Here is a 27884-nt window from a genome sequence, read left to right on the forward strand (position 1 = left end):
AGTGAAGCTCAGAGTCACCAAGGACACCACCACCAAAGAGCCCAGCACAGGAGGACACCCTTGGGTAAACCATGGGTCAGAGGGTGCTTTCCCTCCTGGGATGGAGGTTTTGTAGGGATTTGAGACTGTTCTATCCAAAATCAAACTGTTCTGCCCAACTTCCTGAGCTTTGTGTCCTCCTGACACAAGCAAAGGCACCAGCTCTGCACCCTTGTGCCCCTGCTGGAACCCAGCAGACTGGGCCAGCCAGGACAGGGCAGCAGAGGGAGAGATCAGGGATTCTGGGATCCAGGGTTGTCCTGGAAGCCCCAGGGAAAGCCACCCAATGTGTGAAGTCTGCCCCAGGGTGCTTGCAGCCTCAGGAAAAGGCCCTGTGCCAAAGAAGAGGGGCTGACTCCTATTCCCAAGGCCCCTGGTTCACCTCCAGCCCTGCTCATCTGTTCATCCCCTGCCCTGGGTGCTGTGAAAATACTGGCTTTTCACTTTCATGGAATCCCAGAATGGTCTAGGTTGAAACGTATATAGTGCCTTGACATGGGCAGGGACACCTTCCACTATCCCAGGCTGCTCCAACCCTTTCCAACCTGGCCTTGGACACTTCCAGGGATGAGGAATGTGGTTTTCATCAGAGAAACGGTGTGTTTCTGTGAAACACCCAGAGCTCAGTGTGAGCAGAGGATGAGAATAAGCAGAGCCAGCAGGATTTTCACTGGAGAGATTTGCAGGGCAGGGGAAGAACCTGGAGCAGCTCTGTGCAGGCTCACACCAGCCCTGGTTACACACTTGCTGTGCTCACACGCCCTGCGTTTCCTACCACATCCCTGACATTCAGACACCAGCTATTTTCCCCCTCAAACTTAAAACTGGACATTAAAACTGTCACTGCCCTGAAAGCACTGCTGAAGGACCCTGATGGATTTAGCTCCACGTCCTAGGATAGCCTTGTCCTGGGAATTTCTCATGGACCTACCACAGCACCCATTGGCAGAACAATCAGAGGGATCTGAGAACCCACTGATCCAATCCTGGCTCCAATTGATGGCAGAGGAAAGGGCTCTGAGAGGACAACTGAGCAGTGATGTCCAGCTTGGGAGGAACAGGAGGTGGCAGAGAATGCCCAGGGCAAGTTGGTCCCAAGTCAGTTCTTGTCCAAGGCTTGGTGCTGCCCTCCTGTCACTGTTGAGCCACTAGCAGAGAAGGAAAGCCCTGATTCTCAGCGTGGCATAGAAAAAAGTGCTTTATTGTTTGAATCCAACATATATATAGAGTTTTCAAAGGTCACCCAGATTGGTCAGCCAGAAACCTCCCGCTAGGCCTGATCGGCCAGGCCTGCACTGTCCAAATCTTGAGACACTGTTTTTAATAACATCCAAACTTTATCTTTGTTTATAAAACACAAAAAGAATTCTCATGGGAAAGACCTGTGCTAGCCACACCCTCCCTCACCATTCCTGAGGTATCCTTGCTCTCTGCAGCAGGAGAAGGGAGCTGGGATGCTGATGGCTCTCCAGCTTAGAGCTAGGGATGCAGCAGGCAAGATCCCCATCCCAGCAGCCTGGGCTGCACAAGTAGTTCCCTGCTTTGGCCATGGTCCCCAGCTCTCTTGGGTGGGCAAAGGCCCTGGAATGCCTTCTCTCTCCAGCTGAGCCTGCTTTTCTGCCAGGAGAATGACATTTCCGCCCTTCACCCAAGAAGCCTCAGGATGCAGCTTCCTCCAGCTGCCACAAACAGGCCAGGAGCCAGCTGCTCCGTGGGAGACACAGCCAGCTCATGGCTTTGGGTCTCAGAGAGATTGGGAGTCACTCCTTGGTGCAGGGAACTGGGATGGAGCTCAGCCCTGCCTTTGCCACCCTGTGTTGGATGTCCTCAAATGAGCCCTGAGCCAAGTCTCAGCTGCACAGCTTCACAGAGAGGGGAATAAGGTAAAATAAAACTTCATTTTCCGTGTCAAAACACAGCAGATCCAGCTCTTCCTGCTCCACACATCCACAAGTCTGGCACAGTATATTCAAAACCAGCAACTGCTCATAAAAGTGCAGCATCCAGCCAGTGTCAGCTCAAATGACAGCACTGGGACTGAACTCCAAAATTGGAGAAGGCCACTCCCACGTGGGCAGCCTTCTGCAAGTCCAGAGGGGAACTGGCCCACGCTGCACCAAAAGGAAGGCAGGATTAGAATATTGCTCCAGTGGAAAACAATCCCAAGGGAGTGCAGGGAAAGGCACAAGACTGAGACCAGTTGTAAAGAAGAGCCTAAAATGACATCAACAGCCAGGACAAATGGTGTGAGGTGGAAGACACCTGATCTGAAGAAAAGCTCAAAAGTGACCTGATGACAGCACTCTAGCACTTCCAGGGAAGGAAACCACTGGCCACTCGCAGGCTCTTTAATCTAGAGGAAGGTGGCAAAGCAAGATCCATGTTGCAGCCAGGGAATTCAGTTTAGGAGTGAGTCAATGATTAGCCACAGAGGCTGCAGGGGAACAGCAGCTGCTCCATCAGCCAGTGCCTCCCAAGCCAGACTGTCCAATACCCAACCTGTATTCCTGCACCCAATCCCTATGGCTGTGCCTGCCTGCTGAGCCTCATTCATGGCTCTGCTCCCGAGCTTATCAATGGGATCCAGGAAGCCTTGCCCTCCCAGAGAGCATTTGCTGATGCACAGCCCTGGCACAGAGGCAGGGGAGGCTCTGGGCCTGCCTGTGTAAGAGTTTTCCTGTTCTCCCATGGCACAGAATCACAGAATCATGGGTTGGAAAGGACCGTAAAGCTCATCTCATCCCCCTCTGCCATGGGTAGGGACACCTGCCACTATCCCAGGCTGCTCCAAGCCCTGTCCAGCCTGGCCTTGGACACTGCCAGGGATCCAGGGGCAGCCACAGCTTCTCTGGGCACCCTGTGCCAAGGCCTCAGCATCCTCACAGGGAACAATTCCTTCCCAATATCCCATCTCTCCCTGCCCTCTGGCAGTGGGAAGCCATTCCCTGTGTCCTGTCCCTCCACTGGGACACTGCACTGCTGGCCCCTGCACTGTCCCTCTTCCAGCAAAGCCCCTCAGGAGAGGTGTGAGGCTGCAACCACCAAGCCCAGGGCTGACCCAGCACCTGCAGCTCCCTCATCAGAGGGCCCTGCTCTGGATCCTCAAGGAGATGTCCCAGCCCTGTTTCTATCACAGCCAGTGCCTGACACCCCAAAACCACCCCTTCCAAGGTGGGACCTCCAACGCTCGGGGTCCCTTTCTCTCCTAGAAGCAGAGGTGGGGCAGAGAGCAAAGCCCAGCACTGCTCACAGCTCCTTCTGCAGTGACAGGACAAGGGCCCTGCTCATGCCTGCTGCCTTCTGCACTCCCAGGTTTCCAGGATTTTGCTGGAATTCCAGTGTAGCAGTGGGCTAAGTGACCCCGATGTGCAGGGATGTTCAGCACATGCATCAAGCGGCGAGCACCAAGTTCCATGGCCAGCTTTGCCCCGGGCCATTTGTTGCCCAGCGGAGCACGATCCCATGGCGCCGGGTTTTCCAGCCTCTCCCGGGCTGCCATCGCCTTGCGGCACCTCTGAGCTCCGCAGCATCTGCGCTGCCCCGGGGGCTGCCCTGCCTCCCGCCGCTCGCTAATGCAGCTGCAAATGAGATCGCGAGTGCCGAGCGCAGCCCCCGGCAGCCTCTGCTCCTTGTGGCAGCTCCCGAACCATCCCGAGACAAAGGGTTCAGCAATCTCCACCTTGCCCAGGCTCTTCATTTCGTGATCCCAGTCTCAAGGGTGGAGCGACTGGAGGGGCTTTTCCCATGGCATTCAGAAGGGCACTCTGAGGGATCATACCTCTTTTGGTAGAGCTCCCTAGACAAACACCTCAACACAATTTGCTTCACTTTCCCAGTTTCCTGAGCATCAACTCCAAAATGGATCCTGTTGCTGCATTTTCATTGGTGCAAAGCCTGCATACCCCCCTGCTTGGGAAGCACAGAGTGAGATGGTCTTGTGTTTGCAAAGCAGCTGAGATCACATTTCCATGGGAAAACTTAGAGAGTTATTTTTGTTCTTCCCTGGGAAATCTGGGGTGGGGAGAAGAGGAGCTAATATTGGAATCTCCCAAAGAATACAAATGCGGGGTTTTCAGCATCTCTCCTGAATAGCAATCCCGTTATCTTAGCAGGATTAATTCCTGATAATCACAGAGTCGAGTTTGCCCTGGGATCAGCTCTTTGCTCAGCCCTTTTTCCTGAGCTTAGCAGTGTCAGAGAAGCAGTGCCATGAGGTGTCCTGCAGCAGGATTGGGTTCCAGGGTGCCAAGAGCTGGAGCTGCTGTCCAGGGAAGAGGCCCATTCCTACCAGGAGGTGCACACTGCAGTGCCTGTGTTCCCAGTCCCACTGAGCTGCAGACACCGTGCTTCCCTCTCCCTCAAAATTCCTGCGGGAGGAGGCTCTAGTTACACAGCTGGACCAAAGGAGCAGCATCCAGCATGCTCAGGGAAATGGCCTTGTTTGTCTCCCTGTTTCAAGGACATGGCTCTGCCCTGCCACCCCAGGGAGTCATTCAGGGAATTTGGGGCTCAGCTTCTGCAGTGGCTTCCCCAGAGGAGTTCAAAGCTCCACTGCAAGAAATGTCCTCTGGGACCTTGTGCCACCACCCATGTTTGTCATGCAGGAGCTCCACACGGCTGCCTTGGGCCCAGCATATCCAGGTTCTGCCCCCATTCCCTGGTTCACCAGCGGTGGAAGTTGGCACCAGGCTCTCACTGCTGCCCAGGGCCACCCTGGCTGCCTGGCAGACCAGCACCAGCTTTTTCCTGCCCCAGCCTAGGGGAGATGTCTCCATCAGGAAAAGTGCATCATCCTCACCTGAGCACAGCCATGTGACAGGGCAGGCAACAAACACACCTGGGGTGGAGGGAGCCATCCTGGCTCCCTGCTGGGTGAGCAGGGCAAAGGGATCCTGCAGTTTTCTCCATGGCCAGGGCTCTGCAGGGTTGTGGACATGAAGGTCCAGGACTGGCTCTGGCCAGCTCAGATTCCCAGTGTGGGGGAGCTCCAGGACACAGCCAGGGAGGATTTCTGTGCCTGGAGAGGGAAGGTGAATTCACAGCTCAGCAGAACACAACAGCATCCAACTGACTGGAGCACATCTTCTGTTTGTCAAAATAAAATGTAGATGCTTAATAATTAATCAGCTCATATGCAAAATAGGTATCATAGCAGAAGGGGGGGAGGGGGGAACGCATTGTTCCTTTAGAATAAATATTTAACATGATACAGAACAGCATGAATTTTTAAAGACAAGTTTTTGTAACTGCTGAGGCTCCGTTAAAGAAGCAGAACATCTTCAAGCAGCAGTGCCAACTTCTCGAGTGGGCACAGCCATTTCCACACAGGGACTGCAGAGAGGGATGAGGAGGTGGAGGAGGAAGGACAGGAGAGTGTGGGCCCCAGGAATAGCAGATTTGCAGCCCCCTCCTCCTACAGCCACAGCAAAGCAGCTCAGAAAGTGCAGCCCCAGCTGTGGGGCAGCTGGAAGGGAAAGGCCTCAGCCTGCCCTGCTGGGCCTGTGAAGAAACCCAAGCAATATCTGCTGATTTCAGGCTTTTGAGCATTTCAGTGAGAGCAAAGCCTCAGGGAGCCTCATTTTTGCTTTTTGGGATGTGTGGGGATGGTTTGTCCTCTCTATCCTGTGTGGGGCTGGTGGGTGCAGCAGCAGTGCCTGGGACCCTGATTAACCCACCCATGCTCTCACCTTTCCCTCTCCCCACACCTTCCACTGCCTCAGCACCAGCAGCTGCTCCAGGCCCTGCCTGCAGCCTCGGGAATGAGTCAGAAAGGGATTTATCCTGCAGGGAATGCAGCCTGTTCCAGCCCTCACAGTCCTCATGGCCCTCCAGCCCCAGCCTGCCAGCACTGAACCCAGCAGAGCTTTTGCCAGCCCTGGGCTGCTCCAGGCTCCCACTGGGATTCTGCTGTGGTATCCAGCAACTGCTGGGATCTTCATCTCCAGCCCAACTCCCACTGGGACGCTGCTGCTGCAGCCAGGAGCTGCTGGGATCTCTGTCACCAGTCCAGCAGCTCCCACTGGGATTCTGCTGTGGTATCCAGCAGTTGCTGGCATTCCCAGCTCCCAGAGGAACTTCCAGCTCTCCATACCTGCTGCTGGATGCAGCCAGGACACTGTTCTGCAGATGATTCTAGCCGCCACCAGCTCAGGTCTCCTGCTGGGCTCCTCCCCAGCCAGGGCAGCCCCTGGCACATCACTCTGTGGGGGGACAATGGGGCACAGCACCCCGGGGCAGGGAGAAGGACAGAGATCACCCCCACAGCTCCATCCCCACCCTCCCAAGGGCTCCAGGCTGCTCTGAAAGAGCTTTGGGAATGGGAAGGGAAACAGGAGCCAAGCTGCCCCTTCAGCTTTCTGCCTGTCCCACGAACCAAGGGCCACTGAGACCATTTCCACGGGCAGGAGCAGCAGGAGATGACAGTGCCTGAAGGGACACCCTGGGGCAGGAGCAGCAGGAGGTGACAGTGCCTGAAGGGACACCCTAGGGCAGGTCCCCAGGGCTGGGCCAAAAGGCAGAGAGAGCCGAGCAGCTGCAGCACCAGCTCTGGGGATGAGCAGGGAGAGATAGGAATGACAAACTGCCCACAGTGGGGGTCAGGAGCATGGAGAGAGGGTGGGCAGGGACAGGGCACTGCAGGAAGGTCCCACAGGAAAGACAGGGAGTTGGGCAGGTTGGGCTTTGGGAAATCTCCCCTTTTTCAGTTTCCCATTCACTGCCAGAAGCCAAAGGGCTTTGGATCCCACTTCCAGCTTCGTCCCAGCACAGGTTCAACACTGCAGGGCACTGTGGGGCAGAGGCAGGATTGTCCCTTTCCTGCTCCTGAGTGAAGGAGTTAAAGCAGTGGCACAGTAAGTGTTCCCACAGCTGTCCCTGTCCCAGAGATTTCAGGATGTTCCACCCCCCCGGAGATGTGCCACAGGAAAGGTATTGCACTGTGCCTTGATATATACCTCCCATAAATCCAGGGACCATAAATTAGGGTAACCTTCTGCTTTAAGGGCTGTCTGAGTCTGCAAAGACATCCCAAAGTCAGGCACATCCTTGCAGGAGACACAGGAACTCTGTCCTCACTTTCCTTGGGAACAGAGCCCTGGGATAAGGGACAAACATGCTCCAGCCTGGGGACAGCTGTGTTTGCTCAGGGCTTGGGGAATCCCCCAGTTTCTGTCCTCAGAGGGGACAGGTGCTGGTGTTGGGCTACTCCTGGTGTCCCCAGGGCCTGTAACCCCTTGGAATGCAGCTCCTTTGTCCCTGTGCCCCTGGTTTGGTCTCATCAGGTGTGTGGGAATGAGCTCCTCAGAGGTCAAGGAAAAGGGCTATGAAAAGGATGCAGAACTTCCCTGCTGCTCTCTGGAAGCACCTCACCCTACAATAACACTCCTGTGTGTCCTGGCAGGAGCAGAGGCAGTGCTGGGCCACCACAGAGCCTCTCCTCCTCGTCCTTCTCCTCCTCCTCATTCTCTTCCTCATCCTCATCCTCCTGCTCCTCCTCCACCAGAGCTAGGTGGTCACTGTGGCCTCGTGCCATGTCCATGCTCAGGATCCAGCCCCAGGCTGACCCTCACTGCACCAGGGCTGCCTGAGCACCCTCTGCTCTGTCCCATTCTCCCCTCCACCCCACATCCCCCACACCATCCTAGGCTGTGCTGGGAGCCCCAGCGTTGAGAGCAACACAAATGAAAACAGACCCAAAATGGGATTTCCCCTCCTGGATCCAGCTCCAGGCTGATGGCAGGAATAACAACCCTGACCATAGCCCCATGGGAAGAGGATCCAGCAGTCCCCACTGCCCTGGGGCAGCTGAAACTCCTCATGCAGTTGCAATTCTTTGACTTTCATGTCATTCCATCCCAATTTGTTCTTGCTGCTCCTGGGGCATTTTCCCGCCACCAGAAATTAGTCATAGAATTATGGAATTGCTCAGGTTGGAAGGGACCTTAAAAGTTCCAAAGCCCCTGCCGTGGACTGGGACACTCCCATTCTCTCAGGCTGGAGGAGTTGGGAGGTGACGATCCAGATTTCATGCCTGAGAAAATCTTGCTTTCCCAGCATCAGGAAAAGTTGGAAGGTGGAAGCCCCAGGAAGTTTGCAGGAGCTCCAAATACAGGAGAGCACAGCCAGGGCATGAAGGAGCAGATCCCCATCACCACAGTGCCAGAAAATCAGAGGTCCAAGGCAATCCTGCCTAGATCCCTGTGGGATTGACACGTCACATTCCCGGGCTGTGAGGAAGTGGCATCAGGGATGAAGGGGACAGGCCCTAGATCTAGAGCATCCCAGTGTGAAACCCCTGCATGGGCCAGTCTTGCTCCTGGCCCTGGAGCTGCCATCCAGCCTGTCTGCATTTACCACACACCAACATTCAAAGCTGAAACGAAATAGGATCAGCTTCCTGACAGAAAACACCCCCCAAACCCAGCTTGCTCATCTGCTCCTGGATGAGAAATCTAATAAAGTCATTGAGGTGAGTTCGGGCTGGACACCATTATTCTGCCCCAATTTGAGCTGTCAGTCCCTTGTAAAACATGACATATGGCTCTGAAAATTCATCTTGGGCACCAAACTGGATTTATTCTGCTGTAAAAAAGAAAGAGACAGTGAACAGTGGCCCAGGGACCTCCACACCACTGCAAACACACCAGCACGGCTCTCAGCAAACAATTTATTTGATTCCCCACCACCGCCATCCGTCTCCGCTCCATCCATTGCCTGACCAGGCTGGCAGGAGAAGATGAGTTTTAAAGGTCACCACTTAATGATGTTAAGGAGCCATCCTCCCTCCCAGATAAAATACGGATCAATCTGTAATATTTCTGACGGGACTCTGCTCACAGAGAAGATGCAGGGGGATTCTGTTCTTTATGTTTCCTATAAACTTAGAGCCTTTGCTGACACCAGGCTGAAGCCAGACCTAGCTGGAGGTGGCACATCCCAGGTGCAGGGAGCAGGCAGGAGGGGAATGAAGTTGGGATTGCTCTGCAGCATGAAGTGCTGTTAAATCCTTACATAACTTAATGTATCAACCTTTGGTCTTGTTTTTCCTGTCACCTGTGGAGAATGAGAACAGTTGGAGCAGCTCTGGACCCACTTTTCCCCTTGATTTCCACGCCCTGGGTGCCCAGAAGGGGCTCACACCCAGCTCAGAGGTGCTGCTGCTGCTGCAGCTGCTCTGTGCTCAACAGACCTGGAGCATCATCTCCCATATGGATTTGGGATGTTTGGGATGCTGAGCAGGCTCAGGGACAGCAGCATCCCCACTCTGAGTGGGGCACCCCAGGGATTTCCGGTCATGAGGCAGGGCTGGGCTGCAAAATGTCCCCAGTGAGGCTCCTTGCTCTGGAGAGATCTTCCCAAATCCTCGCTGAGCCATTTCCAGGCTGTTCCCAAAGCACAGCACCCACCAAGGGTTTGTGGGACAGCTCTGGTTCCCTACAGCCAGTCCCTGCTCCGAGGAGATCCAGCAGCATCCCGGAGCCCATGCCAAGGGATGCCCAGGGAGCCCTCCCACAGCCCAGCCCTGCCACCTGGGCTCTCCTGGCTCTGGAAAGGCTCCTGAGCCCTCTTTCACTCACCTTGTCCCACCCTCCCTCCCCAGCCAGGCTCCCAGGCAGAGGTTCCCATCCTGAGCAGCCTGAGAAGAAGGTAAGTACTCTGAATCCACAAGCTTCGAACTGAAGCGAACGTCTGCATTCGATATTGCACTGAAGAGGATTTAATTTGCTTTTGGCTGTGCAGCCTCTGCCCGAGGATGGTGTTTATAATTTATTCAGCAGCCAGAGCATTTCCGAGTCTGTCAGAAGTTCCTCACAAAGAAAGCCACGAGGGGGGTGGGGTGGGGGGGTGCAGCAGAATTTTATTTATATTTTAATTTTTTTTAAACAAAGCAAGCAGGGTCAGCTCTGAATTTCTAAAGCATCTGCGAAGTGTGCAGACTTTCAAAGCTCTCCTGAGAGAGCACTCACATCTTTTCTTCCACGCCGGCTCGTTTTGCTCTGCAAAGTCGATCCCTCCAACTTTGTTTTGCAAACAAACCAACACAAACCTGCCTGCCTCGCTCATGGAGCAGCCAGGCTCCAAACCCCCCGTGGTTCCTTTAGCAAAAACAAAGAGCAAATTAACACCCCAGACCTCTCTTTACTCTCAAACAATTCCACAGGAAAACAATTTAGCTTTTACTAATCGAGGCCAGGAGTTTAAAGCAGCCGAGGAGCTGGGGCTGTGCACAGCAAACTAAAACAGGTCAGGTTTTTCCCTCTTTTCCCTCTGGCGGGGTTTCAGAGGAGCTCCCAAAGGCTGATGCAGCTCCAGTTGAGGCTGTATGAGCCTGCATCAGAGAGGGCTGGAAAGATCCTGAGCCCCAGAGGCCTTGTGGATGCCCCATGGAGGGTGGGATGTGTGCCACAGCTTCCCGAATCCACTCCCCCCATGTCCTTGTCTCCCAGAACTTCCAGAACCACCCTGGGGATGCAGCCAAACCTCCAAGCTCCACCTTTCTCCTGCCCCAGCACAGAGGTAAAAACAAGACAGAGCACTTTTAAGACATCTTAATTCAGACACAACCCAAAAGGCTTTTTCCAGAAGTACCTGGCAGGGACATGGAATTATCAGTGCAGCCTGGGAGCTGCTCTGGATGCAGCTGAGCTCAGTTTCAGCTCCCTCAGTCACTGGCAGGGGCTCCTTGATCAGCAGGGATTGTGGGCAGCAGGGAAGGGGAGACTCTGCCCCTCTGCCCTGCTCAGGTGAGACCCTGCAGAGCTGCTCCAGCCCTGGGGCCAACAGCACAGGAAGGACCTGGAGCTGCTGGAGAGAGTCCAGAGGAGGCCATGGAGATGTTCCAAGGGCTGGAGCCCCTCTGCTCTGGAGCCAGGCTGGGAGAGCTGGGGGTGTTCACCTGGAGAAAGCTCCAGGGAGACCTTAGAGCCTCTTCCAGTGCCTAAAGGAGCTCCAGGAGAGCTGGAGAGGGACTTGGGACAAGGGCTGGAGGGACAGGACACAGGGAATGGCTTCCCACTGCCAGAGGGCAGGGAGAGATTGGATATTGGGTGGGGAGGCCCTGGCACAGGGAAGTGTCCAAGGCCAGGTTGGACACTGGGGCTTGGAGCAGCCTGGGCTAGTGGAAGGTGTCCCTGCCGATGGCAGGGGTGGCACTGGATGAGGTCCTCTCTGACCCAAACCAGTCTGGGATTCTGTGATTTTACAGGTGGAATCCCAGACCAAAGCCAGACTCCATTCTGTCCAGTGCTCCTACAGACACAATCCCTGTGAAAAAGAACTGGATTAATCCCAGGTGAGGGGTCTGGAGGCAGCTCCCAGGGCTGGCAGGAGCTGTAGCACACCTCCCAGGCCAGCTGCTGCAGCTCAGGGACAAAGGGGTGAGGTGGCCCCAGTTCTCACAGGCACGGCAGGGACAAGGCCTGTGGTTTGGGAATAAACAGGAGCTGAAATCTTCAGGGTTACCGTCATGACTTCAGCCCTTCTCTCTGCTGGAACAAAGGCTCCAGCTGGCCAGAGAGCACAGGATTTGCTGCAGGTGTGCACAGAACTACACCAGGGACTGTCTCAACATCTGTACCCCCAAGGGAATCCCTGGTGGAGAGCTAGGGGTAGTCTTGGGATTTGTGAAGAGAAAAATCTCCCAGATAACTCTGTGACCCAAAACCTGCCAACCCACAAATCCGTGGGGTATCCACCTGCCAGAGCCAACTCCTTTCCAGCCATGGAGCTTGCTGGGCCTTTAGCAACAGTGGGATTCCCAGAGCAAATTGCACACAGGGAATTTGTAACTCAGGCAGGAAAGGGCCTCTGTGGAGGTGAGACTGGAACAGACACTGCTGCTGCCACACCAGGGAGGGCAGAAAACATCAAATTGGTAAAATCAGTTGGAAAAGCCCTCTGAGATGATCAAGGCCACCACAGCCCCATGTCCCCAAGTGCCACATCCCCACAGCTGTTAAATTCCTCCAGGGATGGGGATCCATCCCTGCCCTGGGCAGCTGTGCCAGGGCTTGATTTCCTTCTTGAGCACATCCAGGTGTTCCCCCAGATCCTCCCCAGGCTCAGGGCCTAGATCCCACTGGCTGCACCTCAGACCCCAAATAATCAGGAATAAGGAATAAAAATAAGGAATTCCTTAAATAATAAGGAATAATAAAAATAAGGAATTCCTTAAATAATAAGGAATGAGTTCTGGTTGCTGAAGTCAGCCCTGGATCCCAGCACAGACACTGAGCATCCTCCCTCTCTGGAGGGATCCTGCTGCTTCCACCTGACCCAGGAAAGCAGCTTAGGTGTAAGCATGGAGCTGAGTGCCAGGGCAGGGCCAGCACTGCCGAATTAGCTGCCCAAAGGAAAGGGGATTACACACTCCAACCTGTCCTGGGAGCACAGCAGCACTCAGGGCTGGCAGGGAAGAGCTGCCTGGGAATGGGAAGAATGAAAAAGTCAGGGCTGGGCTGGGCAGGAAGGGTGGCAGTGACATGAGGCTGCAGCCCCTGTCCCCAAGAAGGGCTGTCCCTGCTGACAGTGCTCCCGTTCCCAAGCAGCTGTCCCAGCTCTGCTCCATTCTCCTCAGAGAAACCAGGATGCTGAGCACTCCTCCTGAGTGAGAAGGAAAAGGTGCTCATGCCATGGCCCAGGGAGCAGCACCAACAGAACAGGAGATCCAGGTGGACGTGGAAGAGCTGCATTTCCCAGCAATATCCCAACTCCAGAGCAGTGTGAATAGAAAAGAAGGCCTTAAATATGACAGATTAATGGGCTAGACCTGAAATATGAGATTAGAAATTTCAGAATATGCCTGCATATTCCAGGTGCTCTTTAAATTTGTACAATCCAGTTACTCTATTATGTGCAATTTAATTGCCTAAGAAATCCATATCACTCCATGCTCTCAGCAGCCGGAGCAGGGGCTCCTTATTTCTGCAATCTTTATTCAGGTTGGTTTTAAAGATTGAAATGTGAGCTCTCCTGGGTGCAGGGAGTTTACTAAATCAAGTACCAGCCCTAGGCTGGAGCACAAAAGGACATGTCCAACAGCAGAAGGAGGCAGGGTCTGCACAGCCAGACTGCCCAGTAGTGCTTGGGGTTAAGATAATCCATGGAATGATAGAATCATGGAATGGTCTGGGTTGGAAAAGCTCATCCATTCTCACCCCTGCCATGGGCAGGGACACCTGCCACTATCCCAGGCTGCTCCAAGCCCTGTCCAACCTGGCCTTGGACACTTGCAGGGATCCAGGGGCAGCCACAGCTTCTCTGGGCACCCTGTGCCAGGGCCTGCCCACCCTCCCAGGGAACAATTCCTTCCCAATATCCCATCCATCCCTGCCCTCTGGCAGTGGGAAGCCATTCCCTCTGTCCTGTCCCTCCATCCCTTGTCCCAAGCCCCTCTCCAGCTCTTCTGGAGCCCCCCTGGAAGGGCTCTGAGGTCTCCCTGGAGCATTCTCTTCTCCAGGTGAACACCCCCAGCTCTCCCAGCGTGGCTCCAGAGTAGAGGGGATCCAGCCTTTGGGACATCTCCTTGGTCTCCTATGGACCCAAAATGAGCAGGTTTGGGCTAGCCTGGGCAGTAGAGCAGGACTGGTACAGCAGCAGGACCCCAGACACAGGAGTGTTCAGGGGCTTCTGCTGCCCAGCTTTGGGTTGTGCTGAGCAGGGACTGAGGGGACTCAGCCACACCCCAGAGCCCCCAGAGTGAGCCCAGCAGCACTCAGCCCTTCAGCTCTGCCCCCATGAGCAGAGGGATGCAGAGAGGGCTCAGAGTCTGTGGGATCACAGGACTCCCTGACAGTCGCTCTGAGCTCCAGCAGCCCTGTCTGAGAAAATCCCATCTCCTGTGTCTGATCCGTGAGGATGGGAGGATCAGGGCTGATCCCAGACTGGGCAAGGAGCCCATTTGGATGGGAAGGAGCCTCTCAGCAGGGGCTGAATGCATCAGGCTGTGAGCCATGTCCATGGATAGCAAGCATCCCAGAATCTCATCCACAGCCTCCCTTCTCCAGGACTCACTGTATCCTGCTGGACTTGGGACAAGGGCTGGAGGGACAGGACACAGGGAATGGCTTCCCACTGCCAGAGGGCAGGGAGAGATGGGATATTGGGAAGGAATTGTTCCCTGGGAGGGTGGGGAGGCCCTGGCACAGGGTGCCCAGAGAAGCTGTGGCTGCCCCTGGATCCCTGGCAGTGTTCCAGGCCAGGTTGGACAGTGAACTCTCCCTCCTTGTCCCTGAGAGCATTCCATGGTTCTGGGGGATATCAGGCACTGAACAGCAATCCCTGAGCTGGAAATCTTGCCTGCAAATTCCCTCAGGCCCCTTTTGGAGTCACTGGGCAGAGCCAGGCCTGTGCAGAGAGATCTCTGTGAATAATCCTCTCTGCAGACACTCAGCTTGCAGAAGCAGAGCAACCAGCTGAGGGATATTTAAGGTTGCTCCTGAGCACTTAATATAGTTTATATTTACAGCTTAATGGCTTTTCAGCATCACTAACTTCCACTCCAGCAAAAAGACTTCTACTGTATTGCCTCAACTTAAGTGCTAACGACATCTTCACATTAATAAATATTTTAAAACAGTGGAACTCGAAACTCCTCTGGCACCGAGCCGGCATCCGCTCAGCTGGAGATTGCATTTGCACATGAGGGAAAACAGACGGAAAAACACCTTCCGGATCCCTGGAGCACAACAGCCAGGGTCTCTCCAGGCCTGAGCAGGGCAGCCCTACCTGGGGGATCTGCCTTCTTCCCTCTCCTCATCCCGGCATGTGACCACAGGGATCCCTGCTCCCTGCTCTGCACGCCACACTGCCTTGCATGCTCCCAGCCTCTGCTGACACTTCACTTCCCAGGAATTTCCTGGGATTCACTCCTGGCTTGAGGAGGCCAAGCCCTAAGATCTGTCCTGCTGTTGCTCCGCAAAATTCCCCTTCCCCTTCCTTGCACCCACTCATCCCTTGCTTGCCTGAGCTCTGGTGCTGGGAATGGCAGGAGGGCCTTCTGGGTGTGCTCCCAGCCCCCACAGACACCCTAAACTTCCACACACACCCCAAAGCCTCCACATACACCCCAAAACCTTCACACAGATCCCAGGCCTTCACATATACCCCAATACTTCCACATACACCCCAAGGCCTCCACATACACCCCAAAGCTCCCTCCAACACTCCAATCCCCACATACACCCCAAACATTCACATACATCTCAATGCGCCCCCCCTACACCCCAAACCTTGACATACACCCCAAAGGTTCCACATACCCCCCAAATCTCCACAGACACCCCAAATTCCCCGCAAAGCCCCAGAGGGCAGAGCCATGGAGCCTTCTCCCAGCAGCCACAGGAGTTCTGTGCCTCCAGTGCCAGGGCCTGGGGTGGGGTGTCCTCAGACTGTCCCCAAGACTGAGATGTCCCCGGGATCCCAACAGAACCATGGGGAAGGGCACCATGTCCAGCCAGGCTGAGCCCTCAGCCAGGAACTCAGCAAGTCCCAGGAGATCCTGTGGTTCTCCCACAGGGACGGAGCTGCCATGGAGCAGGACAAGGACAAGGACAAGGAGGGCTCTTGGCACACAGAGGGCTCCGCTGCTCCACAGAATCCTCCTGCGCTGAAATCAGCATGCTCTGCTCCTCCAGAAGCTCTGGATCCTCTCCCAGATCCAGGTCCTGAGGAACATAGAGCTGGAGTGAACAGGGGGTTTCCTCTCCTCGCTGGAAACCCCAAATTCCTCAGCTCCTCAGCTGGGGTGAGGCTGCCCTGTGCTAACCCCAGCAGCCTTTCCAAATCCTCACCTCCTGCTGGGAACTCCCCCTTGGGATCACCCTGGGGGATCCCTCTGTCATGGGAACGGCTCGGGATCATCTCTGCGTCCCTTCATGGGGACAATGGCACCAGAGCCTCGGCCACACCCTCCTCTGCGACTCCAGCGAGTGGCTGGGAATACCAAACACACATCAAGCACAGGCTGGGTCAGCTCTGCTTGGAATTCTGGGGATGCTTTCCTACAGGAGGGAGGGAAAAACCCCACCCCACCTGGCTCTGAAGGATCCAGCTCTGTAGCAACATTGTGTTGGGATTGTACAGGAAATTTTACAAAGCTCAGCTGAAGGAAAGCCTTGGCTTGTACAGGGAGAGATAAAAATCCTCACAAATGAATGTTCACATCTGCTGTGCACAGCATTATCTTGCTCAAAGAGGGGAGAAAAGAAAGAAAGGAAAAGGGAAAAAAAGAAGAAAGTGAATGGAACTTTGGATGCTTTTCATTTCCCAACAATGTGCAGCAAACCGTGATTCCTATTCATTAAGAGAGAAGATTGACATTCATTAGAGTGAGCATTAAAGCCCTCATTCTTCTTCTCTCCTCAAAATTAATCCACAGAGGGTCATAACCAGTCGTTTTGATATTGAATTTCTAGGAACTACAGTGGGGTTTTTCCCAAATAACCCAGGCAATTACAATAGGATACACTTCTCCCTGGAATGGGGAAACAGCCAGTGCCATCTGAACCCTCTGCAGCTTCCCTTTGCAGCTGCAGCTCCACATGTGCACCAGCAGCTCATGTTTGCTCCTGAAGGAATTTGGGAAGCAACAGCTCTGCCCCAGAGCTCAGAAGCTCAAAATCACAGATTCAGAGACTGGTTTGGGTGGGAAGGGACCTTAAAGCTCATCCAGTGCTGCCCTCTGCCATGGCAGAGACACCTTCCACTATCCCAGGCTGCTCCAAGCCCCAGTGTCCAACCTGGCCTTGGACACTTGCAGGGACATGGTCAGGAGAGGGTGCAAGGACAGGAATGGGCACGGATGGACATGAGGGTTGCTGAGGAGCACAGCCAGCAGAGGACAGAGCAGTTTTCCTGCCCCAGGGTGGGTGGAGAAGAGAGTCTGTTCTAGAAAGCACCTGTTGGAGCTGTCAGGGCTCTCAGATGTGACCTGAGGATTGTTTAGATTTTGTCTCTGTGCCTGGCAAGTTCTTCTGTAGCCCTGCTGGTTCCTGAGCTCAGCACCAGGCCCTTTTCACACGGCAGGGACACAAACTGGGAGCACGTGGGAAGCCTGGACAAGGAGTGCTGCACAAGGAGCTCCAACAGCACTCTGGCAGGATCAGCCACCTCATCAGGGACATCCAGGCCTCTAAGGCTACCAAGCAAGGGGACAGCTCCCTTCTTGCTCCTGAAGGAGCTGCAGCACCAGTGCCAACACAGGAATTGGGATAGCTTAAGCAGAAATTGGGATGCTCCTTTGGCCCTACAGGAATGCTCCTGCCCTCTTAGCTACCGATTCCTAAAGACACCGGAGATCAGGAAAGCCCAGCCCATCCAGAGGAATTACAGAATCATTAAGGTTGAAAAAGCCCTCTAAGACCTTCATGTCCAACCTCCAGCACTGCCAAGGCCACCACCAACCCATGCCCCCACGTGCCACATCCACATGGCTGTGAAATCCCTGCGGGGATGGGGACTCCAGCACTGCCCTGGGTAGGACAGCCCTTTCCATGAGGACATTTGCCCTACTATCCAACCCAAAGCTTCCCTGGAACAACTTGAGGCTGTTTCCTCTCCTCCTGTCCCTGTTCCCCGTGAGAAGAGCCCAGGCCCCACCCTTGCCCAGAAGGACCACATGAGAAAGGGGCAGGGGAGCAGCTGTGCTGTGCTCTGACTCCTTTTCCCGAGGCTGAGGCACAGTGCTGTGAGTGGAAATGTCCCAGCCCTGTGGCAGCATGTCACTGTAGTGGTGACACCTGCACAGCACCCAGCTCTGGGAGAGGCAACACTTCCTGGAATGGGAATACTCCTCAGGAGCTGCTGCACAGAGACTTGGAGTCAGAGGAGAGGAAACTGCCCCATGTCACTCAGAGAGCCTGTGGCCTCCCCTGCCAGCTCCCAGAGGACAAGGTGGGGATAAAGACCCTGCTCTCAGGACCCAAGTTCCCTGAAAGCCAAGGGATTTCCTTGAAATGGACCCCTGTACTGGAGTAAATCTCTGCACAGTTTTCCAGGGACATAATCCCACACAATGGGGAATGTGGGTGTCCCACCCAGGCAGCCACCTCCTTCTGGCAACCGTGGATTGACCCCACCTGCAGCTCAAACTGCAGTGTCCTCTCTTTAGGGAATGATGTCTCCTCTTCCCAGAGGTGGGTTTCAATCAGGAAATGTGAATATGGTGGCAACTCTGTGTATTAGTGATGGTTTCAGGAAAACTTGATGGGGAAGGGGTGTACCAGACCTGAGAGGTGCTGATGGTCAAGGATCATACAAAGTCCAAAGCTGCTCCTGGGGTCAAGGCACTGATCCAGTCTCTGGGCCAGTTCAGATCCCTGTTATCCAGTGAGGAGAGAATCATGGAATCATGGAGTGGTTTGGGTAGAAATGGACCTTAAAGCCCATCCAGTGCCACCTCTGCCACGTCAGGGACACCTTCCACTGTCCCCCCAGGCTGCTCCAAGCCCTGTCCAGCCTGGCCTTGGACACTGCCAGGGATCCAGGGGCAGCCACAGCTTCTCTGGGCACCCTGTGCCAGGGCCTGCCCACCCTTTGAGCAAAGAATAAATCAAGCCTTGGCCATCTCCACCCATCAATACAAGTTAAAGATGCTCCTTAAAATGGTTTACATAAAAAGAGGAATAAACTTTGCTCACATCTTTGAGTTGAGGTTCTTCTCTCAGGCATTGAGCAGCTGACCTGGTTCTTACTGTTGCCTATGGATAGGCCCTGGAAAATCCTATGGATAACATAGCCATGCTCCAGGGAGTGCTGTGCCCCTCAGCTGGGCAGGGAATGTTCCACACCAGCCACTGCTGTCAGGTGGAAATTCTCCAGTCCCCACCTGCATTTGGGGCCATTCCCCCTTTGTGTCAATAATCCAACACCTTGCAGAGTCTGCCTGGCCCTGGGAGGGGCTGTCCCTGCTCTACTCCAAGGCCTCTTGTCCCTCAGGAGCCTGACCCAGTGTCCCCTGAGGGGCACCACCACTGGCCATGTGCTCTCAGGTTGCACAGGACACAGAAACCCATCCCTGCTCTGCTCCCATCTTCCCAGCCCCCAGCAGCCCCAGGGATGGGCTCAGCTGATGCTGGCAACACCAAGGTTCAATCCCAGCATGGGCCATTCACTTCAGAGTTGGACTGCATGATCCTTGTGGGTCCCTTCCAGCTCAGAATATTCCATGATCTGGCAGATCCAAGGGCTCTGGAAGTTGCATATGAGCTGTGAGAGCAGCAGCTTTCCCATGTGGATTCTGCCATAGCCCCTTGTTTCACTGCCTTGCTCCTGGGGATGAGGACCAGCAGCACCCCCACCTCTCACTGCTCCATGACTTCATCCCCATCCCTGCCCTGCATCCCTCCACAGCACTCCCAGCCCTTCTGCCAGGGACTGCTGAGTTTATTGGTTATTAATTAAGGAGGTTTGAAGACACCTTGTGATGGATTTGTAATTGCTCTTATCTGAATGTACAGAACTGCAGCACACAAGGCACAGCTCTGACCTTCTCCTAATTAGCAGCCAAAAGCCAGGAGCACAGCAGATCCAGGGATCCACAAGGCCCCACACTCCTCCCAGAGCCACTGGAGATGTGAGTGCAATCCCAAACAACTCAGGCTGCTCGGAAGGGCACCTCCAAGGCATTTGTCATCACTTCCAAACCCTTGTTTGCTATTTCCCAAATTCCCTCAGGGAGATGGGAAATGAATCCATTCTCCTGTTGGAACCCACCATGTGGACATCCTGCCTTGCTCATTTTGGGATCCTTGTGAAGGCACCTGCTCTGGCTTTCCAGGGTTCTGTTGGCCCAGAGCCACCCATGCTGGTTCTGGAGGAGAGCCTTGGCCTGTCCTTGGAGAGCTCCTGCCCTGCTGACCCCCAGGATTTGTCCCACACGAGAGACAGACCTGAGGTGGCAGCTGAAGTCACTCTGCAGAGGACACAGCACCAGGGCCACCCACCCTGAGCCTCTCTAGGTATGCTCTGCCTGCCCAAACTACAGCTGGAGCTGGCACAGCCCACATGGAATCACAGAATTGTCTGGGTTGGGAAAAACCTCTGTGATTGTTGAGTCCAACCCTCAGCCCAGCAGCACCACCACATTCACTACTAACCCATGTCCCCAGTGCCACGTCCACACAAGTTTTTGAGCTTTTCAAGGGATGTGGACAGCCTGTGCCAATGCCTGAGCACCCTTTCCAAGCATAAATTTTCCCTAATATCCAATCTAAACCTCCCCTGGCCCAGCCTGAGGCTGTTCCCTCTCCTCCTGTCCCTGTTCCCTGGCAGCACAGCCTGACTCCCCTGGCTGTCCCCTCTTGTCAGGAGTTGTGCAGAGCCACAAGGTCCCCCTGAGCCTCCTTTGCTCCAGGCTGAGCTCCTTTCCCAGCTCCCTCAGCCTCTCCTCAGTGGAATCATGGAATTATTCCATGGGCATGGTGGAAATGCTGTGGAGATCCAGCACATCCATCCTGGCAGGGGCTGCCCAAAGTCATGGAGCTGATGTGGCAGGAAAGGCTTTGCCCTGGGATGGTCCAGCAACCAGGGCAAAGCTCTCCAGGGATGTTAATAAAGTCTTGGGTTATTCCTGTGCTGATATTATTCTCCTTCCCACAGCTACTCCTGCCCCACTGGAATCACACCTTTGTTTGTCCCACAGGTGCCTCCCAGGAAATTCAACCCTTCATCCCAGTCTGGTTTGGGACAGTCCCATCAGCCACTGCCAACTCTGCCAGCTGCGATTCCCTTCCTTTCTCCAAGGGAACAGGGATCTCCCTCCTGCCACAGCAGCACCCTCTGGATGCATCCCTGGAGCACAGGAGTCTCCCCAGCACAGTGCTGGCTCCCAAGCCTCTCCCAGCAGCAGGAGATGTGTCAGTGCTGACAGCTCCCCCAGCCATGGGGACACGAGAGACACAACCCTCCCTATGTCACTCAGGAGCTGGCTCCAGTTACCGGAATGTTCCACCCATCCCATCCCATCCCATCCCATCCCATCCCATCCCATCCCATCCCATCCCATCCCATCCCATCCCATCCCATCCCTGCTGACAGAAGGGCACAGCAGCTCCTGGTGCTCCCAGAGCACTGAAGGTGCCCTGGAGGAGGCAGCTCCGTGCTGGCTGGCTGGATGATTCCTGGCTGGATCATCCCAGGAACTGGGCACACACCCCTGATGCTCATTGCCCCAATCCCAGGAGTAGGAGATTCCAGCTTGGTGCCCCCAGTGACATTTCCCAGGAAAAGAACAGCACAGTAAATTCAAAGGTTAAATTTGCATATTCCCTGAGCTGCTCCAAGGAGCCAGGCAGACATCCAGGAGGAACTGCTGCCAGCCTGGGGCACGGGGAGCACCTGTGCCTGTGCCACCAGGGCTCAGGGACCTGCTCAGGTGGCACCAGGCACCTTCCTGGAGAAGTGGGAAAGGGGAAATGGCCTCAAGCTGCACCAAGGGAGGTTCACGTTGGAAATTAGGAAAAATTTGTTCACTGAAAGAGTGGTCAGGCTCTGGAGCAGGCTGCCTATGGCAGTGGTGGAATCACAGTCCCTGAAGTGTTCCAAAAATAAGTACATGTGACACGTCACAATAGGGTTTGGTGGACATGGGGGTGTTGGTCAAAGGTTGGATTTGACGATCTTGGAGATCCTTTCCAGCCCTAATGATTCCATGACTCTCCAAAGGGACCTTTGGTTCTGGGAGGGAGCAAAGCAAGGGACCACAGGCAGAGGAGGGGACACAGTTGTGGCCCTGCCTCTGTAGAGCAGCTCAGGGCAGGGAGGAGGAAGCCACAATCACCTCTTGTCCCCTTGTGAGGGACAGCGTGGACACATCCTGGGAAGGGCCATGGAGCCACCTCTGCATTAACCAGCACAGCAGCTGCTTCCAACAGTGTCCCTGGAACTGCAGCACTCCAGGGTGTCCAGGGAGCCCAAAATAACCTCCCCAAGAGAGCTCCAAAGGCTCCAGATTCAGCACAATGATCCCATTAAACACTTCATGGAGTGGTTACAAACCCAAAGGAGCAATCCGCAAGTGAATTGCCCAGCAGGGAAGGGTGGGAAGGGCTGGCTCTGGCCAAGCAGGAGTAAAGCAGGGAGGGCTCTCTCCAAAAGCTCCTAAAGCACAGGAGAACCCTTGGACAGCTCCCGTGGTGGGAGGGACAGAGGGTTCCCTCCAGGGTGGGCACAGGACCCCCCAGCTCAGAGCAGTCATGGAATCACAGCATCACCGAGGCTGGAAAAGCCCTCCAACTTCATGGAGTTCATCCCTCGATCCTTCGGCACCACTAAACTATTAAAAGAGCATTCCAGATCCATCATTTCCTATCCCCTTTTGCTTCCCAAGCCTTGGCTGTTCCTCCAGGTGTTTGTGTTATGCTCAGAGGGATCAATCCCCCATTCCCTGTCTCACCTCCTTAGGAACCTCCTCTGGAACACAAACCAAGGTGGCAATGCTTGAGAGGGAGCAGAGTTTGGGGATGTCCCTGAGCCCAGAACTGTCACCTGAGGAGAAAACAGGGTCCCCAGAGGGGCAGAGGGCACCAGCTGCTGATTTTCCAAGAGGAGCTGCTCTGGTGGGCAGCGCTGGTGACCCTCCTTTCACTCCTGCAGGGAGCAGAGCTCTCTCTAAGCCTCAGCTGTCCTGCAGCCCTGCCAGAGATGGAAGAGCTGCAGGCTGGATGCTGGGTGGGCTCTGAAAACAGAAGCTGGTGGTCCTTGCTGCAGCTCCTGTCGACTGGAGCTCAGGAGGCCTGTCCTGCTCACCAAACACACTCCTGTGACATCTGCCACCACCCTGTCTCTGTACACTGTCCCGTTTGTCCATCTCCCTTTGCAGCTCCAGCCCCTGTGAGCCCTGCCCATGCCAAAGTCTTGGGGTGTCTTCAGCATTTTCAGTCTTTTTTGAGAGAAGGGAGTGGAAGGAATCATAATTATTTAAGGGAGGAGGAGAGGAGAGGAGAGGAGAGGAGAGGAGAGGAGAGGAGAGGAGAGGAGAGGAGAGGAGAGGAGAGGAGAGGAGAGGAGAGGAGAGGAGAGGAGGATTTTCACCCCTGTTCCATGACAGATCAAGGTCAGCCCCTGATGCAGCTCTCCCCATGCCCTGCCTGCTCCCCCAGCCCCACGTGTGTGCAGTGTCACACCCCCAGGATGTCCCCACTCTGTGATTTTGGCTTTACAGCCGTGCCCAGCACCAGAATCCCTCCAGGTCCCCCCACAGCTGCACAAGTGTGCCCCTGGCCTGGCCAGGCTGTACCCATCCCCTCCTCCTGGCCAAGCATGAAGGGTTTCGGGAGGCAAGAGGGACAGCTCTGGCAGGGTGACCCCAAAGGTGGCTCAGGGCTCTTTCCCAGGAGCTGTGGGGGTGCCCTTGCCAACCCTGCTCAGTCCTTTTCCTCTCTGCCCACTCTGACACTCGCAGTGAGGTTCTGGCTCCCATCACAGTGAGAGATTCCTGTGCCATTACAGCCCTGTCTCCATTATCACTTCCCACCTCGCCCCATGCCAAGTGTTGGGCTCCTTCCTCTCATTCACAGGATCTCTCAGGATCAGAGAGCCCAGCAAACACCAGCTCTGCAAGCAGGGAGGGCTTTTGGAGCTGTGACTCCTGGTTTAGAGCAGCTGGCCCTGTCCCTGCAGTGCCACAGGTCACCCCAGCTCCTCCCCTGGGCACATTCAGCCTGTTCGGGGTTGTGGGGACAGGCAGGGCACTCAGACACGCTGATGTCACCTCCCCTCTGGGCTGAAAGGCTGGGATAAGCTGGCAGGGATTTATCAGGAGGGCCTCGTGCTCTGCCACATGCAGGGGAGGTGGCAGGGGGGGCTGCTGGCCCGTGGTGGCCTCCGTGTGTCACTCACCAAATCATTGTCCTGACCTCCCGCCCCATGCCAGTGACCCCAGTGCCAGCACAGCCTCACTGCACACATCCCCCTGCACAGGGGGGCAGAACAACCTCCAGACTCATCCCACAGAGTGTTTAGGAGCTCTCACATCAGTGTTGCCTCACTGAGCCTTATGGTGTGGCTTTAGGAACAGGACTCAGGGCACAAACTGAGCAAGGGAGCCATGCTCAGATGGGCCACGGTGAAGCCTTCATTTTAGGAAGAAAGGAGCAAGTTAGAAACGCTCAGAAACCCAGGTGTGACCAATAGAGCTCCAGCACTTCCAGAGGAACCATCCCAGCTGCAATGAGAGGAAGGAGGAGTGTGCACAGCACCCGGCAGCTGCCTTGGCTGGCTCCCTCTGGGTGTTTGTCAGGGGAAACGGCTCCAAAGGCAGGCAGGGATTGTGTCAGAGGGCACATCCAGCAGCAGAGCAGAGCCCCTGCAGGAGTCCCAGGGATCCCAGCACAGCTCCTGCCATCCTGCAGATGATCCATCAAGGCTCAATCCCAAGACATTTCACCTAAAGCTGTGCAGGGAGCAGGGCTGGAGCAGGCATTGGCTGAGCTGGGGGGTTTTCATGGCAATAAAAACAGAATCACAGAATCATGGAATGGTTTGGATGGGAAAGGATCTTAAAGCTCATTCAGTCCCAACCCCTGCCATGGCAGGGACACCTTCCACTAGCCCAGGCTGCTCCAAGCCCTGTCCAGCCTGGCCTTGGACACTTCCAGGGATCCAGGGGCAGCCACAGCTTCTCTGGGCACCCTGTGCCAGGGCCTGCCCACCCTCCCAGGGAACAATTCCTTCCCAAGATCCCAAAATCTCTCCTATCCTAGTTTAAACCATCCCCCTTTTCCTGTCCCCATCCACTGGTGCAAGAACCTGTCAGGTGCCCCTGGGTGGGCCAGACCCAGCTCTGACACCCTGCCAAGGTGCCACCAGCCCATCCCCAGGTGACACCCATTTGGGTTCCTTCCCCAGCTGCTGCCTCTCCCGAGGGACAGCACATTCCCTGTGCAGCTGATGAGGGAGTGCCAAGGGGCTTCTCCCTGTGCAGGCTGCAGCCACAGAGACCTGTTCTCATGGAACCACAGAATCACAGAGTCACTGAATCACAGAGCCACAGAAACATAGAATCAGAGAAACATGGAATCATAGAATCATACGATTCCTATGGAATTATAGAACCACAGAACCACAGAGCCACAGAGTCATAGAAACACAGAATCACAGAATCAAAGAACCAAAGAATCAAAGAATCACAGAATCACAGAATCACAGTCACGGAATCACAGAGTCACAGAAAAATGGAATCATAGAATCATAGAATAATGGAAACATGTAATCCTAGAACCTCAGAGCCACAGAATCATAGAATTAAAGAATCACAGAATTACAGAATCAGAGAATCACCAAATGTTTTAGGTCAGAAGGTACCCAAAGACCATCCAACCCTCCTGTCATGGGCAGGGACGCCTTCCCCTGCCCCAGCTGTCTCTCCATCCAAAGTACTGCATGCCCAGGCCCCAGGTGTCCCCAGGTTAAGATATTCCAAGCTCCCAGTAAGTCCAAGGCCCTCAGGAAATGACCAAACCAAGTGTTCTGAGGCAGACTTTGTCCCCGAAGCCCAGCTGGCCGCCCAGAAGCTCAGGATTAATTGTAAGCCTTGCCAAACTCTAGGAAAGCCAAAAATAAACACAGAAAAAAGCAAAGCATTTCCCACTGAAAAGCCATGGCCCAGGAAAGGCTCTCCTGGGCTGACTCCTAGGGGGCAGCTTGCAGTCATTGATTGTGCCACTGGTATAAATGTCTTTCTTTGGCTGTGCTGCTCCCTTGGAGCTCCTTCCAGCCTGGGAGAGAAGGGGACAGGGACTGGACATGATCCTGGGCCAGCAGCACCCCCAGCCCCTCACAGAGCCCCTTGCCAGGGCCTGGGACCACACTGCACCCAGCAGCCTCAGGAAAACAGGAACAGAAGGCTGGAATAGTGGGGATGATGTTTGAACTGCCACTGCCTGATTTCCAGACACCTCGTTGCCCTCAGAGCCTCAGCAGCAAGATTTGCCTCATGGTAGAAAGCAATCTTGCTAAAAAAGCCTGGGAGAAATGGCTTCTTGGTCTTGAGGGTGACAGCAAACCCAAGGATGGCACCTCGGATGTCACCTGAAGGTGAAGCCACAGCCCCTCAGCCAAGCTCTGCCTGCAAGCCCAGCTGAAGTCTCCTCTCACTTCACCCTATGATGTCAGAATTCCAGGTTTAAATCCAACTCATCAAGGCCCACAGGAGCTGAGCCTGGGAGGGCAGAATCCCTTTGCTGCCCACCCAGAAGGGCTAAAATCCATTTTGTGGCCTGAAATGGGACAAGGCAAGTGAGGAATTCAGCAGCTGTTTGGTCTGCACAGAGGAGAGCAAATGTGGGGAGCAGGATGGGGTGAGGGATGCAGCGCAGGAACCCAGCCCAGGCAGCGTCCCAGGCCAAGTTGGACAGGGCTTGGAGCAGCCTGGGATAGTGGAAGGTGTCCCTGCCATGGCAGGGGTGGCACTGGATGGGCTTTCTGGTCCCTCCTAACCCAAACCATTCCCCATTTCTGGGATCCCTGAATTACCCTGCCTGGCTGGCACACAGGCAGGGCACAGGAGTTCTGTGCCAGGAGGGTTCAGGTGGTGCCCCTAGCCTGGGAACAGGGCCAGGGCCATCCAGAGGCCCATCTCAGGCCCTCAGTGTGGGGACATGGCTGTCCTGAGCCCCGGGGACAGGAGGCCCCAGCAGCTCCCACTGCTGCTGCTCCTGCCCCAGCCATGGTGCTTCCCCATGCAGAGCAGCTCCAACAGCTCCATGTCCCTCTCCCCCAGTCCCACCACCCAGCACTGGGGTCATTGCCACCACTCAGAGCCACTGTCATCTCCATCATTAACCCTCTTCTTCAGGACTCATTAGGGGCAAATTCAGGGAGGGAAAGAAGTCCCTGGAGTTCATAAATCAACTTGTCTAAATCTGCACTTCAGAGTGTGCTGGACACAGCACAGGGCTCCCAGTACCCACCAGTGCCTCCCCTCTGCTCATCCCTGGCCACCCCAGCTCATTCCCCCCTGCCCCCCAGCCCTGCTCACTGGGACAGACCCTTGGGCAGGGTCCAGGGACTTGACTGCTCTCAGTTATCACCACTTTTGTCCAAACGGAGCCAAACCTTGACTGCTCAGACATCCAGGGACAGGAAAAACAGTGCCACAAATGCAGTTGGCATGAAGCACATGGGAGTCACTTGTGTTGAGGCTGGAATTCTCCAGGCAGTTTAAGGACAAGCCTGAATTCAAACCAGGTCTGTCAGGCAAAGGCAAACCTCAGCTGGTTGCATCTTTACCTGAGTTAAAGCCAGACTAGATGGCAGTGAGTGGGAACAGAATTGAACAAACCAATTTAATTAAACCAGCAGGAAATTGTGCCAGGGCAGGGTCAGGCTGGAGATCAGGAAAGGTTCTTCCCCCAGAGGGTGCTGGGCACTGCCCAGGCTCCCCAGGGAATGGGCACAGCCTGAGGCTGCCAGAGCTCCAGGAGTGTTTGGACAGCACTGCCAGGGATGCACAGGGTGGGATTGTTGGGGTGTCTGGGCAGGGCAGGAGCTGCACTGGGTGATCCTGTGGGTGCCTCCAGCTCAGGATATTCTGTGATTCCATGAAAGCTGTGACAGCAGTGACCTAAAGCCACTCTTCTTCATGGTGGCAATGTCCCCACAGAGGTCCCAGCCCTGCAGGTGACAGGAGAGCCAGAGGAGCCATCCCAGCTGAACCTTCAGGCAGAAGCTGCCAGATCTCTTTCCTCTGGGACACTGCAAAGCCTTCTGCAGCCCCCAGGAGCCATTTCCAAAGCAATTCATGTCCAAGTCACTCCACAGCTGGATATGCAGATGCTCACCAGTGCAGGGCACCAGCAGGAAATGCCACACTCCTGGAAACCCAGAGCATCCCTGTGCCAACACTCAGT

At 55.0% G+C, this 27884-nt stretch overlaps 1 protein-coding gene and 1 long non-coding RNA gene across 2 annotated transcripts in view; both read right to left on the reverse strand.

Moving 5' to 3' along the window:
- Nucleotides 1-27884, reverse strand: part of RTN4R (reticulon 4 receptor) — an 80252-nt gene that overhangs the window by 42702 nt on the left and 9666 nt on the right. The gene's annotated exons all lie outside the window — the stretch shown is intronic.
- LOC146430492 (uncharacterized) lies at nucleotides 15423-20988 on the reverse strand. The gene is made up of 3 exons (XR_014855376.1): nucleotides 19750-20988; nucleotides 18675-18757; nucleotides 15423-18353 (listed from the first exon to the last, which is right to left on the reverse strand). It is a non-coding gene; the product is annotated as an uncharacterized LOC146430492 (long non-coding RNA).

The sequence above is a fragment of the Lichenostomus cassidix genome, chromosome 15, assembly GCF_008360975.1.
Source record: "Lichenostomus cassidix isolate B80296 chromosome 15, HeHo_3.0, whole genome shotgun sequence".
Taxonomy (NCBI): domain Eukaryota; kingdom Metazoa; phylum Chordata; class Aves; order Passeriformes; family Meliphagidae; genus Lichenostomus; species Lichenostomus cassidix.